The sequence below is a fragment of the Capricornis sumatraensis genome, chromosome 1 (genome assembly GCF_032405125.1).
Source record: "Capricornis sumatraensis isolate serow.1 chromosome 1, serow.2, whole genome shotgun sequence".
Classification (NCBI taxonomy): Eukaryota; Metazoa; Chordata; class Mammalia; order Artiodactyla; family Bovidae; genus Capricornis; species Capricornis sumatraensis.
Window position 1 is genome coordinate 186,792,611 of NC_091069.1, and position 14,815 is coordinate 186,807,425.

The 14,815-nt window shown below is 41.9% G+C and overlaps 1 non-coding gene across 1 annotated transcript; it reads right to left on the reverse strand.

The window, feature by feature from the left end:
- Positions 1-6,149: 6,149 nt before the first annotated feature.
- Positions 6,150-6,256, reverse strand: LOC138093204 (U6 spliceosomal RNA). Its single transcript, XR_011146018.1, has one exon. It is a non-coding gene; the product is annotated as a U6 spliceosomal RNA (small nuclear RNA).
- Between the last annotated feature and the right edge of the window lie 8,559 nt (positions 6,257-14,815).

The following is a 14,815-nucleotide window of genomic DNA, read 5'->3' on the forward strand; positions in this document are numbered from 1 at the left end:
GCACTGCATCCTAAAAACAATGATACTCTTTTCATAAAAGCACAGAAGTATCATTATTACTCCCAAATTTACTATTGATGTAATAATAACTGTAACAGTATTCAACACTTCTCAAATGTCCCAGTAATTTACTTTGTGACCTTAAAAACAAAAATCTAGGATTTTCTCATCAGAAATTCTATTACATATATGTGTGTATACATTGTATGTGGGTGTAGTGTGTGCTTGTGTGTCTTCAGTTCTCTTCAGTTCAGTCGCTCAGTCATGTCTGACTCTTTTCGACCCCATGAATCGCAGCACGCCAGGCCTCCCTGTCCATCACCAACTCCCGGAGTTCACTCAGACTCACGTCCATCGAGTCCGTGATGCCATCCAGCCATCTCATCCTCTGTCGTCCCCTTCTCCTCCTGCCCCCAATCCCTCCCAGCATCAGAGTCTTTTCGAATGAGTCAACTCTTCGCATGAGGTGGCCAAAGTACTGGAGTTTCAGCTTTAGCATTATTCCTTCCAAAGAAATCCCAGGGCTGATCTTCAGAATGGACTGGTTGGATCTCCTTGCAGTCCAGGGGTCCTCAAGAGTCTTCTCCAACACCACAGTTCAAAAGCATCAATTCTTCGGCGCTCAGCCTTCTTCACAGTCCAACTCTCACATCCATACGTGACCACTGGAAAAACCATAGCCTTGACTAGACGGACCTTAGTCCGCAAAGTAATGTCTCTGCTTTTGAATATGCTATCTAGGTTGGTCATAACTTTTCTTCCAAGGAGTAAACGTCTTTTAATTTCATGGCTGCAGTCACCATCTGCAGTGAGTTTGGAGCCCAAAACAATGAAGTCTGACACTGTTTCCCCATCTATTTCCCATGAAGTGATGGGACGAGATGCCATGATCTTCGTTTTCTGAATGTTGAGCTTTAAGCCAACTTTTTCACTCTCCACTTTCACTTTCATCAAGAGGCTTTTTACTTCCTCTTCACTTTCTGCCATAAGGGTCGTGTCATCTGCATATCTGAGGTTATTGATATTTCTCCCAGCAATCTTGATTCCAGCTTGTGTTTCTTCCAGTCCAGCGTTTCTCATGATGTACTCTGCATAGAAGTTAAATAAGCAGGGTGACAACATACAGCCTTGACGTACTCCTTTTCCTATTTGAAACCAGTCTGTTGTTCCATGTCCAGTTCTAACTGTTGCTTCCTGACCTGCATACAAGTTCCTCAAGAGGCAGGTCAGGTGGTCTGGTATTCCCATCTCTTTCAGAATTTTCGACAGTTTATTGTGATCCACACAGTTAAAGGCTTTGGCATAGTCAATGAAGCAGAAATAGATGTTTTTCTGGAACTCTCTTGGTTTTTCCATGATCCAGCGGATGTTGACAATTTGATCTCTGGTTCCTCTGCCTTTTCTAAAACCAGCTTGAACTTCAGGAAGTTCATGGTTCACATATTGCTGAAACCTGGCTTGGAGAATTTTGAGCATTACTTTACTAGCGTGTGAGATGAGTGCAATTGTGTGGTAGTTTGAGCATTTTTTGGCATTGCCTTTCTTTGACCTCATAAATCTGGTTTGGCTGTTGCACTTGCCTGTCATAACACTGACATTTTTGAAGATTCCAGACCAGTTTGTTTCTTTGTTTTAGAATGTCCCTCACTTTGAATTTCTCTGATCATTCCTTCATTATAGATTCGTCTTCAATATTTTTGGCAAGAATATTACATGTAGGTGGCAAAGCATCTTCCCCAATCCTTCAGGTTAGGAGGTGTTAGAATTAGCCATTACCCTGGTGTGATTTTGATTCAGGTTAGTCTATAGTCAACACAGTTTCCCAGGTGACTCAGTAGTAAAAGAATCCTCCTGCCAAGCAGGAGATGTGGTTTTGATCCCTGAGTCAGGAAGATCCCCAGGGGGAAGAAATGGCAGCCTACTCCAGTATTCTTTCCGGGAAAAACCCCATGGACAGGGGAGCCTGCCAGGCTCAGTCCATGGGGTTGCAAGAGTTGGACACAACTTAACAACTAAACAATGATAGACAACACTTTGACAGAACCTGCCTTTAAACATTTTTGAAAATTTATGTTTTATTTGAAGAAATGAAACTTGGTCAGAGTTCTGTATTATCAGCTCAAATCTTTTATTTAAACTGCTAAAAGCATTCAGTTCAGTTCAGTTCAATCGCTCAGTCGTGTCCGACTCTGAGACCCCATGGACTGCTGCATGCCAGGCTTCCCTGTCCATCACCAACTCTCAGAGCTTACTCAAACTCATGTCCATTGAGTTGGTGATACCATCCAACCATCTCGTCCTCAGTCTTTCCTAGCATCAGGTCTTTTCAAATGAGTCAGTTCTTTGCATCAGGTGGCCAAAGTATTGGAGTTCCAGCTTCAGCATCAGTCCTTCCAATGAATATTCAGGACTGATTTCCTTTAGCATGGACTGGTTGGATCTCCTTGCAGTCCAAGGGACTCCCAGGAGTCTTCTCCAACACCACAGTTCAAAAGCATCAGTTATTTGGCACTCAGCTTTCTTTATGGCCCAACTCTCATATTCATATATGACTACTAGAAAAACCATAGCTTTGACTAGACGGACCTTTGTTGGCAAAGTAATGTCTCTGCTCTTTCATATGCTGTCTAGGTTGGTCATAGCTTTTCTTTCAAGGAGCAAGCATCTTTTAATTTCATGGCTGCCATAACCATCTTCAGTGATTTTGGATTCCAAGAAAATAAAGTCTGTCACTGTTTCCATTGTTTCCAGTCTATTTGCCATGAAGTGATGGGACTAGATGCCCTGATCTTAGTTTTCTGAATGTTTAGTTTAAACCAACTTTTTCACTCTCCTCTTTCATTTTCATCAAGAGGCTCTTTAGTTCTTCTTCGCTTTCTGCCATAAGGGTGGGATCATCTGCATATCTGAGGTTATTGATATTTCTCCCGGCTAAAAGCATTAACAAGAAATAAATAACTAGTATGGTATAGTGCTGGGTCCTTGCAGACACAAAGAAAATTAAAGGGGGCACGATTCTTGCTTTGGATCCAATTGAGAAAGTAAAATAGCACATACAAACAACTTAAGAGAACAATTTTCCATCAGGTGATGATTAAAGATTACAAAACTTTATAATACTTGGTAAGAAAACATACTCTTATGTGGTTGGGAGTTAGGTGTAATATTTTTGAGGCTATTTTAGCAGTATGAAGAATTAGATTGCATACATCCTTTGACCCAACAATTCCAGTGAAGAGTTTTAGGCTGGACATGTAATAGCACAAGAACCCAAAACTCTGTCCCTCTTGCCCACCTCTCTTCCCTTCCCCATCCCCACTCCCCTCAGTGCACATTCCTTTCCTCGTTATTTTGAGACAACTTAAATGCCTGCCAAAATTAGATTGGTTAATAAGTTATATACCACGCACATTAGTTAGTCTCTTCTGGGAAGAGAGAATAGACACGCTTTCCCTATTTCTCCCACTTAGTACAACTCAAACCCCTGCATGTTATGTATACAGCAAACCCAAGAACACTGAGAGGTACAGGTACTAGGAACTTGGAGATGGACTTGGTGGTTAAGTTCCCTGGGTTTTCCTCTTGCGTCATATATCCCCAGTTGGAAATGAAGAAGTCGGCAACCCGGATAAGCTAACAGGCAACAGATCAAAAACAAGATCCAGCAAAAGTCTGCTCCTTCTAGCCAGAAGCTGAAGAAAAGGGGCATCCTGGGAAGACAGAAAAGCTTCAGACAATAATCTATTCCAGCCAAACACCAGAGAAGAAACTAAACTGTGGTCCTACTCACAACCACACCAGCAAAGGCCAAGGGGGAAGCCTGTGATTCCACCCCCACAAGACTCATGGGGCACCTTGGTATTCCCACCACCACCACTGTGGTGTCACAGAGATCTCAGGGAAGCCTACACTTCCATACCCAGCAGGCAGTAACCAAGGCACTGTTTTCTCCTCACCGGGGTGGTGGCAATTCAGAACATCAGGATGCTCGCCATCTCACAGTGGCGACAAGGCCACTTGTCACTGTGCTAGTGGAGAGCACCTGGGAGCTGGAATTCCCAGCCCCGCCCAACAGTAACAAGGGACAGCTGAGGGAGGCTCGTAGTGGACTTTCACTTCCTCCTGGCAATAGAGAGGCGGTGCCAGAGCAGTGTCAGAGAAAGCCAGCTAAAACAAAAGATCCAATAACCATGTGAAAAAATGCTCATTATTGCTGATCGCTAGAGAAACGCAATCAAAGCACAAGGAGATGGTGCTTCACAGCCATTAGGATAGCCATGATAAAAAAAAAAAGGCAACAGCACAGAAAAGAACTAGAGCAGGCAAGGGTTGGGAGAAACTGAAACCCTTGTACATTGCCGCTTATGGCGACTCTTCAAAAAGTAAACTCAGTGAGAATTCCCTGGCAGTCCTAAAATCAAGTTGTCAGCAGAGCTGTCTCTGGTCCTTCTGAAGGTCTTAGGGAAAAGTCTGTTTTTTCCTTTTCCACCTTCTAAAGGCTGCCCATACTCCTTGGCTCCTGGCCACATCCCTCTGCTTCCATTATTGCCACATCTGTTCTCTGACCTTCTCCCTTTCTTCATATAAGGACTTGTGGTTCCAGTGGGTCCACCTGGATAATCCAGAACAATCCCCCCACCTTGGAACTTTAACTTAATCACACCTGAACAGTCCCTTTGGCCATGTAAGATAACATAGTCATAGGTTTGGGGGATTAGGATGTAGACATATTTGGGGGACATTATTCTGCCTGCCACAATGACCAATCAGCTTTGTTGAATAGTGTATAAAGTAAGAACCAAGAGGAGACAGTAACGACATTATTAGAATAACGTTGAAAATTTCTAAGAAGTTGTGCATTTTAGTACAAAAATGGCAAAATTATTATTATTATTTGCTTCTTTTATTCTTAGGTTAAACAAACCAATGACCAATGATGGAAAGTGTTTGTTTTTCACTGCTGGCAGTAATTCCTTACACATATAGTAAGCACTTAAGTATTTTTGAATGAATGAGTGAATAACTATAAGAATAAATAGTAGAACTACAAAGATCAAGGAATATTATCTATTTCCTATAGTGATTTGTAATGTTGATATGCTGTTTAAACTACTCTTTAAAATTTCTTTTAAAGATTAAAACTACTCCTGCTATTCATATTCAAAAAGGATATATCCTGATGTCTGTCCCCTTTAGCTTATATGACCATTTCTGTCCTTTGGATTTGTAGGCCTGCATTTATTTACTAAAATGATGATGATTTACATAAAGGTGCTTTTTTAAAAAATATTTATTTTTATTTATTTGCACCAGGTCTTAGTTGCTGCACAGCTGCAGTACTTAGGATCTTTAGTTGCACCTGTGGGATCTAGTTCCCTGACCAGGGATCTAACCCAGGCCCCATGCATTAAAAGCATGGAGTCTTAGCCACCGGACAACCAGGTAAGTCATTACATAAGAGTGCTTTTAATAAGAAGCTGTTTTAAACTATCTGGACTGTAAAACAAATTGAGTTCTACTTGCAATTTTTTATCTTACTTTTTGGTTGCACAAGCAATAATTTAAAAACAATAAAGGGCATTTTAAAAATAAAATTTCTACTAACCCTACTACATTAAGGAACAAAGCTCAGCATTTTCCTCCTGTTCACTGCTCCATCCAATACCACCACTGCTTTGGCATTATTACTTCTGCTGATGTTGTTTGTGAATTTTGTATGGTGAATTTGCCCACATTTAAAAGTTAGCCTAGAGCATGGGCTGGATAGTGGTGGTCCTTAGGTCCAATCTGTGCATCTGAAGCTGGGTTGCAGTAGACGTAGAAGTGAAGTGGCAGTTTAAGGACTTCATTTCCTTGGAATAAATCCAGCCATTCTTCAACTATTCAGGCTTCATAATTTTTACCATACCTGAGTACCATCTGAATTATTTACCTTTTTTTTATATAAGTCAATTTATATTTACTTTTCTTGAGTTAAATCACAGGTTTAATTTGTTGTATTTTCTGTTTTTTTTTCTTTTTTTGTGGGTGTGAAATGTCTTATTTTATTTTTAATTTTTATTTTTACTTTATTTTACTTTAGAATACTGTATTGGTTTTGCCATACATTGACATGAATCCACCACGGGTGTACATGCATTCCCAAACATAAAAATATGGAACACTTCACGAATTTGTGTGTCATCCTTGTGCAGGGGCCATGCTAATCTTCTCTGTATCGTTCCAATTTTAGTATATGTGCTGCCGAAGCGAGCACTGTATTTTCTAATACTGATTAAAATAATTACCTGTAGGGACTTGCCTGGTGATCCAGTGGTTACGACTCTGTATTCCCAATGCAGGGGGTCCCCAGGTTCAATCCCTGGTCAGGGAACTAGATCCCACATGCCGCAGCTAAGACCTGATGCGGCCAAATGAAAGAATATTAAATAAAATAATTACCTAAAAATCAAAATAAATACTGTGAATCAATATAGTTCATCTGAACTTTTGTGTTTGGGATGCACTGTTTCTGATGGATTGTAGACCTATGAAACTTGTAGTCATTAGCAAGACCATGGCAGAGGGAAATTAGATCTTGGTTTCCAGTTTTGAATTCTGAATGAAAGGCCAGCTAAAATCAGTGACTAGCCAGATAAATATTAATCATCAGTTGTTTCTGATGAAAGCTTTTTTTTATTATATTAATAAGACTTAAAAAAAAGGGGGACGACTCTGCCATCATCCTGACTCCCATAGAGAGGCTGAGGTGATGCATAACTAGCTGGTGTTCCCTGACCTAGTTATACTAGCTGTTTGGGAAGGCCTTTGAGTCTGAAAAGAGAAGGTGGTTAAGGCATCATGCCCTTTGCTTCCTAGAAGCTTCTATTTTTTTTTCCTTCAAAATCCTTTTGAAAAGTAACTTTAAATTTTTATACTTACAGTTGATCCAAAGAGAAGAAATTATATAAGACAGCTTATTCAGTGTCATTGAATAAGCTTTGGAAGAGCGGGTGCAGTCAAGAAACCTATTATGTTAAATACTTGAAATTTTCAAAGTATCATGCTGACCATCATCCTCTTCATTAAGAAGGCAAGAACTAGAAATATGTACAATCTGGTGATATCATGAATAAGCAGACCAGAGCATCGGAGGGAAAGTCTTACTTCATTGTAATTTATAAGGCTCTGTCTCTTGTTACATTCAATAAGAAATATCAAAAATTGTCCTGATATGTCCACCGCTACTTAACTGTTTTTCCTGAGCTGATCATTCACGTTTAAACACCCTTCTATTGCAAAGCAAACACTTTGCAGTGTTTCCTTAATCTACAGAATATGTTTGCAGTAGAAAGTAGAATTTGTTCACTTAAATAGTCGTTGCACTTTAATAGCCTTAATTTAATATGACCTATCTTTCTCTATAACCTGATGTCTTTTCAGTTCAGTTGATTAAAAAACCCAGGCCCTGTGTTTAGCTTTTTGTTCACTGTACAAGTTTGAAAAAAGAAAAAAAGATGATTCTAATAGATTTAACTCTAAATACGCCTCAAAACTGCTCTGGGGACTTCCCTGGTGGTCCAGTGGTTAATAATCCATCTGCAAATGCAAGGAACATGAGTTAATCCCTGGTCTGGGAATATCCCACATGCTGCGGAGCAACTCAGTCCATGGGCCCCAACTACTGAAACCGGCTTGCCTAGAGCCCGTGCTCCACTGCAAGAGAAGCCACGGCAATGAGAAGCCAGTGCACCACGACTAGCAAGTAAACCCCACTCACCAAAACTAAAGAAAAGCCCTCACACAGCAAGGAAGATCCAGTGCAGCCCAAATAAAGAAATTAAAAACAACAAACAAAAAACTGCTTGGCCTGAACTCCCTGTCCGGCCCAAGAAGGGGAAAAGCAGAAACTCTGGGGCCTTCAGTGGAATGCTTCCTGTTTTTCTTGCTCTGATTCAGGATTAGCTGCTCAACCTGTTAGACTCACTGAAAGGAGAATCTATCAAATGAACTAAAAAATGAGATGCTGAGGTTAAAAAGTAGAGTCAGGGAGTGCATTCTTACATAAATTTAGCTTAATCTGCCCAAAGGTATTTGATAAAATAGAAGGATACTGGTAGACTGTAGGAATCACTGAGGGGATAGACTCTCAACAAAGTACAGATTGAGGAGTAATTACTATGTTTTCCTTGTTGTCCTTCAGTCGCTCAGTCACATCCAACTCTTTGCAACCCCATGGACCGCAGCACACCAGGCTTCTGTCCTTCACCATCTCCCGGATCTTGCTCAAACTCATGTCCATTGAGTCGGTGATGCCAATCAGTCATCTTATGCTCTGTCATCCCCTTCTCCTGCCTTCAATCTTTCCCAACATCAAGGTCTTTTCCAATGAATCAGTTCTTCATATCAGGAGGCCAAAGTATTAGAGCTTCAGCATCAGTCCTTCCAATCAATCAGTTCAGTTTAGTCGCTCAGTCATGTCCGATTCTTTCCAATGAATATTCAGGACTGATTTCCTTTAGGATGGACTGGTTTGATCTCCTTGCAGTCCAAGGAACTCTCAAGAGTATTCTCCAACACCACAGTTCAAAAGCATCAATTCTTCGGCACTCAGCTTTATTTATGGTCCAACTCTCACATCCATACATGACTACTGGAAAAAACATAGCTTTGACTAGACAGACCTTTGTCGGTAAAGTAATATCTCTGCTTTTTAATAGGCTATCTAGATTGATCATAGCTTTTCTTCCAAGGAGCAAGCATCTTTTAACTTCATGGCTGTAGTCACCAATTTGGGTTGCCTTCCTTCTTTGACCCTGATTCCTAGAGGCAAAAAAAAACTGTGGAGGGATTGGAAGGTACAAAGATTAGAGAGATTAAATGATTTGCTTCAAAATGTTTGCATTTCAATGCATTCCTTGAGAGAATAGCGATGATAAGTGCCCCTGGGCGATCCCTTAAGCTAACTAGTGGGAACTGAGGTTTCAACTCAGTTCAGTTCAGTTCAGTTCAGTTGCTCAGTCATGTCCGACTCTTTGCGACACCATGAATTGCAGCACACCAGGACTCCCTGTCCATCACCAACTCCCGGAGTTCACTCAGACTCACGTCCATCGAGTCCGTGATGCCATCCAGCCATCTCATCCTCTGTCGTCCCCTTCTCCTCCTGCCCCCAATCCCTCCCAGCATCAGAGCCTTTTCCAGTGAGTCAACTCTTCGCATGAGGTGGCCAAAGTACTGGAGTTTCAGCTTTAGCATCATTCCTTCGAAAGAACACCCAGGGCTGGTCTCCTTTAAAATGGACTGGTTGGATCTCCTTGCAGTCCAGGGGACTCTCAAGAGTCTTCTCCAACACCACAGTTCAAAGCATCAGCTTTCTTCACAGTCCAACTCTCACATCCATACATGACTACTGGAAAAACCATAGCCTTGACTAGACGGACCTTTGTTGGCAAAGTAATCTCTCTGCTTTGAATATGCTATCTAGGTTGGTCATAACTTTCTTTCCAAGGAGTAAGCGTCTTTTAATTTCATGGCTGCAGTCACCATCTGCAGTGATTTTGGAGCCCAAAAAGTAAAGTCTGACACTGTTTCCACTGTTTCCCCGTCTATTTCCCATGACATGATGGGACCAGATGCCATGATCTTCATTTTCTGAATGTTGAGCTTTAAGTCAACCTTTTCACTCTCCTCTTTCGCTTTCATCAAGAGGCTTTTTAGTTCCTCTTCACTTTCTGCCATAAGGGTGGTGTCATCTGCATATCTGAGGTTGTTGATATTTCTCCCAGCAGTCTTGATTTCAGCTTGTGGTTCTTCCAGCCCAGCGTTTCTCATGATGTACTCTGCATAGAAGTTAAATAAGCAGGGTGACAACATACAGCCTTGACGTACTCCTTTTCCTATTTGGAGTCAGTCTGTTGTTCCATGTCCAGTTCTAACTGTTGCTTCCTGACCTGCATATAGGTTTCTCAAGAGGCAGGTCAGTTGGTCTGGTATTCCCATCTCTTGAAGAATTTTCCACGGTTTATTGTGATCCACACAGTCAAAGGCTACTGCTAAATAGTTTGTGGATCTAGGTAGATTGTTAGACTCCTAAGGGTATCAGTGGCCCCACCTTTTCTCCACCCCACCCTCCTCCTTCAAATGGGGACCTATATTATTTAAGTCTTGATATTTGGTTAAAGTTAGAAGGCTGGTAGTTAACCTCTGCCATCTCTTGAAAGCTCATTAAAATAATGGTAAAAATCTTGTTGAAAAGACTTAAACATTCAAGAAAATGGGAAAAGAGACAACAGCCCACTAAACTTACATTGGAAAACAAATGGGAAAATCATGAGACAGTTAGCAGATGGGAAAAAGCTTAGTCCTAAATTCAGAGCAGGGAAAGTTGATAAGCAACTTCATTTATATTGCAGAGTAATCAAAAGACTAAGAAATTGGTAGGGCCGTGTTCTTGTGGGGATGTGAGATTAAAACATGAACACTGGTTGAAAGTCTGTTGAAAACATATATTAGAAAGTGCCAAAGCAGAGAGAAGCAAGCACATTTCTACCCTCAATCACCTCCAGGCTCTGCTGGATTCCAGGAGCCCAGAATAAGTGCCTATGCGGCCAAACCCAGGTTTGTGTGCATGAACATGGAAGTTCATGTTTGGCCTCACTAGGTCAAACAAACTGAAAGGTCAGGGTTTGGAGCAGAGAAAGGTTTACTGCAAGGGCCAAGCAAGCAGTACAGGCAGTGGCGCATGCTCAAAAGACCCTGGACACCAGCTCTTTCTTTGCTGACCCTGGATTAGAACTCTGTGGCTGCAGAGAAAACTCAGGAATAAAAATAGAGAAAGTGACCCTTTAGGCTGAAATCACTGACAACCCTACAAGACGTAAAGGAGGAAAAATAAACCCAGGGATCAGAAAAGCCGACAGAGCAGTTAATTAAACCTTAGAGTGATTGTTAAATTGAAGTTTCCTAGAACAATGGGAGGAGAAGGCAATGGCACCCCACTCCAGTACTATCGCCTGGAAAATCCCATGGACGGAGGAGCCTGGTGGGCTGCAGTCCATGAGGTCACTAAGAGTTGGACACGACTGAGAGACTTCACTTTCACTTTGCACCTTCATGCATTGGAGAAGGAAATGGCAACCCACTCCAGTGTTCTTGCCTGGAGAATCCCAGGGACAGGGGAGCCTGGTGGGCTGCCGTCTATGGGGTCGCAGAGTCAGACACAACTGAAGTGACTTAGCAGCAGCAGCAGCAGCAGCAGAACAATGGGAATTCCTAGGATGTGAAGGAAGACTCAGGTGTGACCAAAAGCAATCTCCCAGGGTCTCAAGCCCAGGGGCATGAAGAAGAATGGCAACAATGTCTCCAGAAGCTCATAAGTTTACAGGATTTACACTCCAGTATCCATGAGGTCTCCAAAGATGGAGAAGCTCTATACAGTCAGCAAAAACAAGAAAGGGAGCTGACTGTGGCTCAGATCATGAACTCCTTATTGACAAATTCAGACTTAAATTGAAGAAAGTAGGGAAAAACCACTAGACCATTCAGGTATGACCTAAATCAAATCCCTTATGATTATACAGTGGAAGTGAGAAATAGATTTAAGGGCCTAGATCTGATAGAGTGCCTGATGAACTATGGAATGAGGTTCGTGACATTGTACAGGAGACAGGGATCAAGACCATCCCCATGGAAAAGAAATGCAAAAAAGCAAAATGGCTGTCTGGGGAGGCCTTACAAATAGCTGTGAAAAGAAGAGAAGCAAAAAACAAAGAAGAAAAGGAAAGATATAAGCATCTGAATGCAGAGTTCCAAAGAATAGCAAGGAGAGATAAGAAAGCCTTCCTCAGCAATCAATGCAAAGAAATAGAGGAAAACAATAGAATGGGAAAGACTAGAGATCTCTTCAAGAAAATTAGAGATACCAAGAGAACATTTCATGCAAAGATGGGCTCGACAAAGGACAGAAATGGTATGGACCTAACAGAAGCAGAAGATATTAAGAAGAGGTGGCAAGAATACACAGAAAAACTGTACAAAAAAGATCTTCAAGACCAAGATAATCACGATGGTGTGATCACTCACCTAGAGCCAGACATTCTGGAATGTGAATTCAAGTGGGCCCTAGAAAGCATCACTACAAACTACTGGAGGCGATGGCATTCCAGTTGAGCTGTTTCAAATCCTGAAAGATGATGCTGTGAAAGTGCTGCACTCAATATGCCAGCAAATTTGGAAAACTCAGCAGTGGCCACAGGACTGGAAAAGGTCAGTTTTCATTCCAATCCCAAAGAAAGGCAATGCCAAAGAATGCCCAAACTACTGCACAATTGCTCTCATTTCACATGCTAGTAAAGTAATGCTCAAAATTCTCCAAGACAGGCTTAAGCAATACATGAACCATGAACTCCCTGATGTTCAAGCTGGTTTTAGAAAAGGCAGAGGAACCAGAGATCAAATTGCCAACATCTGTTGGATCATCTGCTTGATTGACTATGCCAAAGCCTTTGACTGTGTGGATCACAAAAAACTGTGATGGGAATACCTGACCACCTGACCTGCCTCTTGAGAAACCTATATGCAGGTCAGGAAGCAACAGTTAGAACTGGACATGGAACAACTGACTGGTTCCAAATAAGAAAAGGAGTACGTCAAGGCTGTATACTGTCACCCTGCTTATTTAACTTCTATGCAGAGTACATCATGAGAAACGCTGGACTGGAAGAAACACAAGCTGGAATCAAGATTGCTGGGAGAAATATCAATAACCTCAGATATGCAGATGACACCACCCTTATGGCAGAAAGTGAAGAGGAACTCAAAAGCTTCTTGATGAAAGTGAAAGAGGAGAGTGAAAAAGTTGGCTTAAAGCTCAACATTCAGAAAATGAAGATCATGGCATCCGGTCCCATCACTTCATGGGAAATAGATGGGGAAACAGTGTCAGACTTTATTTTTTGGGGGTCCAAAATCACTGCAGACAGTTACTGCAGCCATGAAATTAAAAGGCGCTTACTCCTTGGAAAGAAAGTTATGACCAACCTAGATAGCATATTCAAAGCAGAGAGATTACTTTGCCAATAAAGGTCCATCTAGTTAAGGCTATGGTTTTTCCAGTAGTCATGTATGGATGTGAGAGTTGGACTGGGAAGAAGGCTGAGCGCCGAAGAATTGATGCTTTTGAACTGTGGTGTTGGAGAAGACTCTTGAGAGTCCCCTGGACTGCAAGGAGATCCAACCAGTCCATTCTAAAGGAGATCAGCCCTGGGTGTTCTTTGGAAGGAATAATGCTAAAGCTGAAACTCCAGTACTTTGGCCACCTCATGTGAAGAGTTGACTTATTGGAAAAGACCCTGATGCTGGGAGGGATTGCGGACGGGAGGAGAAGGGGACGATAGAGGATGAGATGGCTGGATGGCATCACCAACTCGATAGACGTGAGTTTGAGTGAACTCTGGGAGTTGGTGATGGACAGGGAGTCCTGGTGTGCTGCAATTCATGGGGTCACAAAGAGTCAGACATGACTGAGCGACTGAACTGAACTGATCCATGAGGTCAATGAGCAAGCCCCAGCCAGTCCTGTCGTGATGAAGAGGTCCCTTCACAGGATCCTGGGATACAGATGGTTGGACAGTGTCTCCTCCGGTCCTTCCTGCCCATGTGACCAGCCTGCCACCTCCTGAATACCAGTACTAGGTCTGTGCCAAGCATAGTCCCTTTGGGGAGCTGCTGTGCCCTCCTCCCCCCCCCCCCCATATATGATCTACATGGAGTTTTCTCAGGTACCCAGATGGGAGCACTGGAACAGGAGTCCTCCAAGGTCAAGTACGTTCCTGTCCCCTGCTTTTCTCCTTGCACCCCCACCCCCAGCCTCCAGCTGCGGTCAACCTCCTCTGATTCTGATTCAGATCCTGAACTTAAAAGGACATTAGAAACTGTATCCCAGTTCTATCTGAAAGATGACAAAATACTGCAGTTCTATACACTCAATGACTCTTTTCTTTCCCAGCTCAAGATAATGAGAATAAATGTGAAATTAAATGAGAAAAAAAGAAAAATAAGTCCTTTCCTACTCCATGTAGTTAGGCAACTTTTTCTCCTTTTCTCTGGCTAGTCTAGAAGTTTACTCTTCAAAAAAAAGTAAAATAGTAGGTCTCTGGATTTAGGGCCCTCCTGAAGCTGTACTTGCAATCGGGCGGTCCGTGTAGAGAACTATGGGGGTGTGGGCAGACAGCACCTCGTCGTCTTCTCCAGCTTCCCCCCTCTCCCCTGCTTTGTCTTCTCCTTTTGCTCCTCCCCTTCCTTCTTCACCACAAATGTGGGAGAAGAGCCGAAAATCCTTTCTAATTAGCAAATTCCCAAGTATTTATATCTTTTAGAAAACAAGAAGACAATTAATTTATTTATCACCAGACCAGTAACTTACTAAAATGACAAGCATCAAGCCATCAAACTTTAGATGATAAATGTGATGAGGACAAATCATAAACTTTTCTGTGGCAAGACAATTGAATTAAGACATTAAAAAAAAAAAAAAAGCCCTGATTTGTGATGGGCGTTTCCCAATGTGCATCACCTGCATGATACATTAACCAGATCTCCTCAAAGCAGGACAATGTCATCAACCTTTGAGAAAAATGGACTCTTTCTTTAGACACCAGCCTTGTAATTTGAAGATTAATATTCTTTTTAATCCCCAAAGGGGGTCACATTGGTCAAAGGCTAACTCTGTACACATATAACTAAACATCTCTGATGAACTTGATGTACAAGGCTGAACTGTCAATGTGTTCCATAAATTCTTTGTTTCAAGATTGTATAAAAATACATCTCTAAC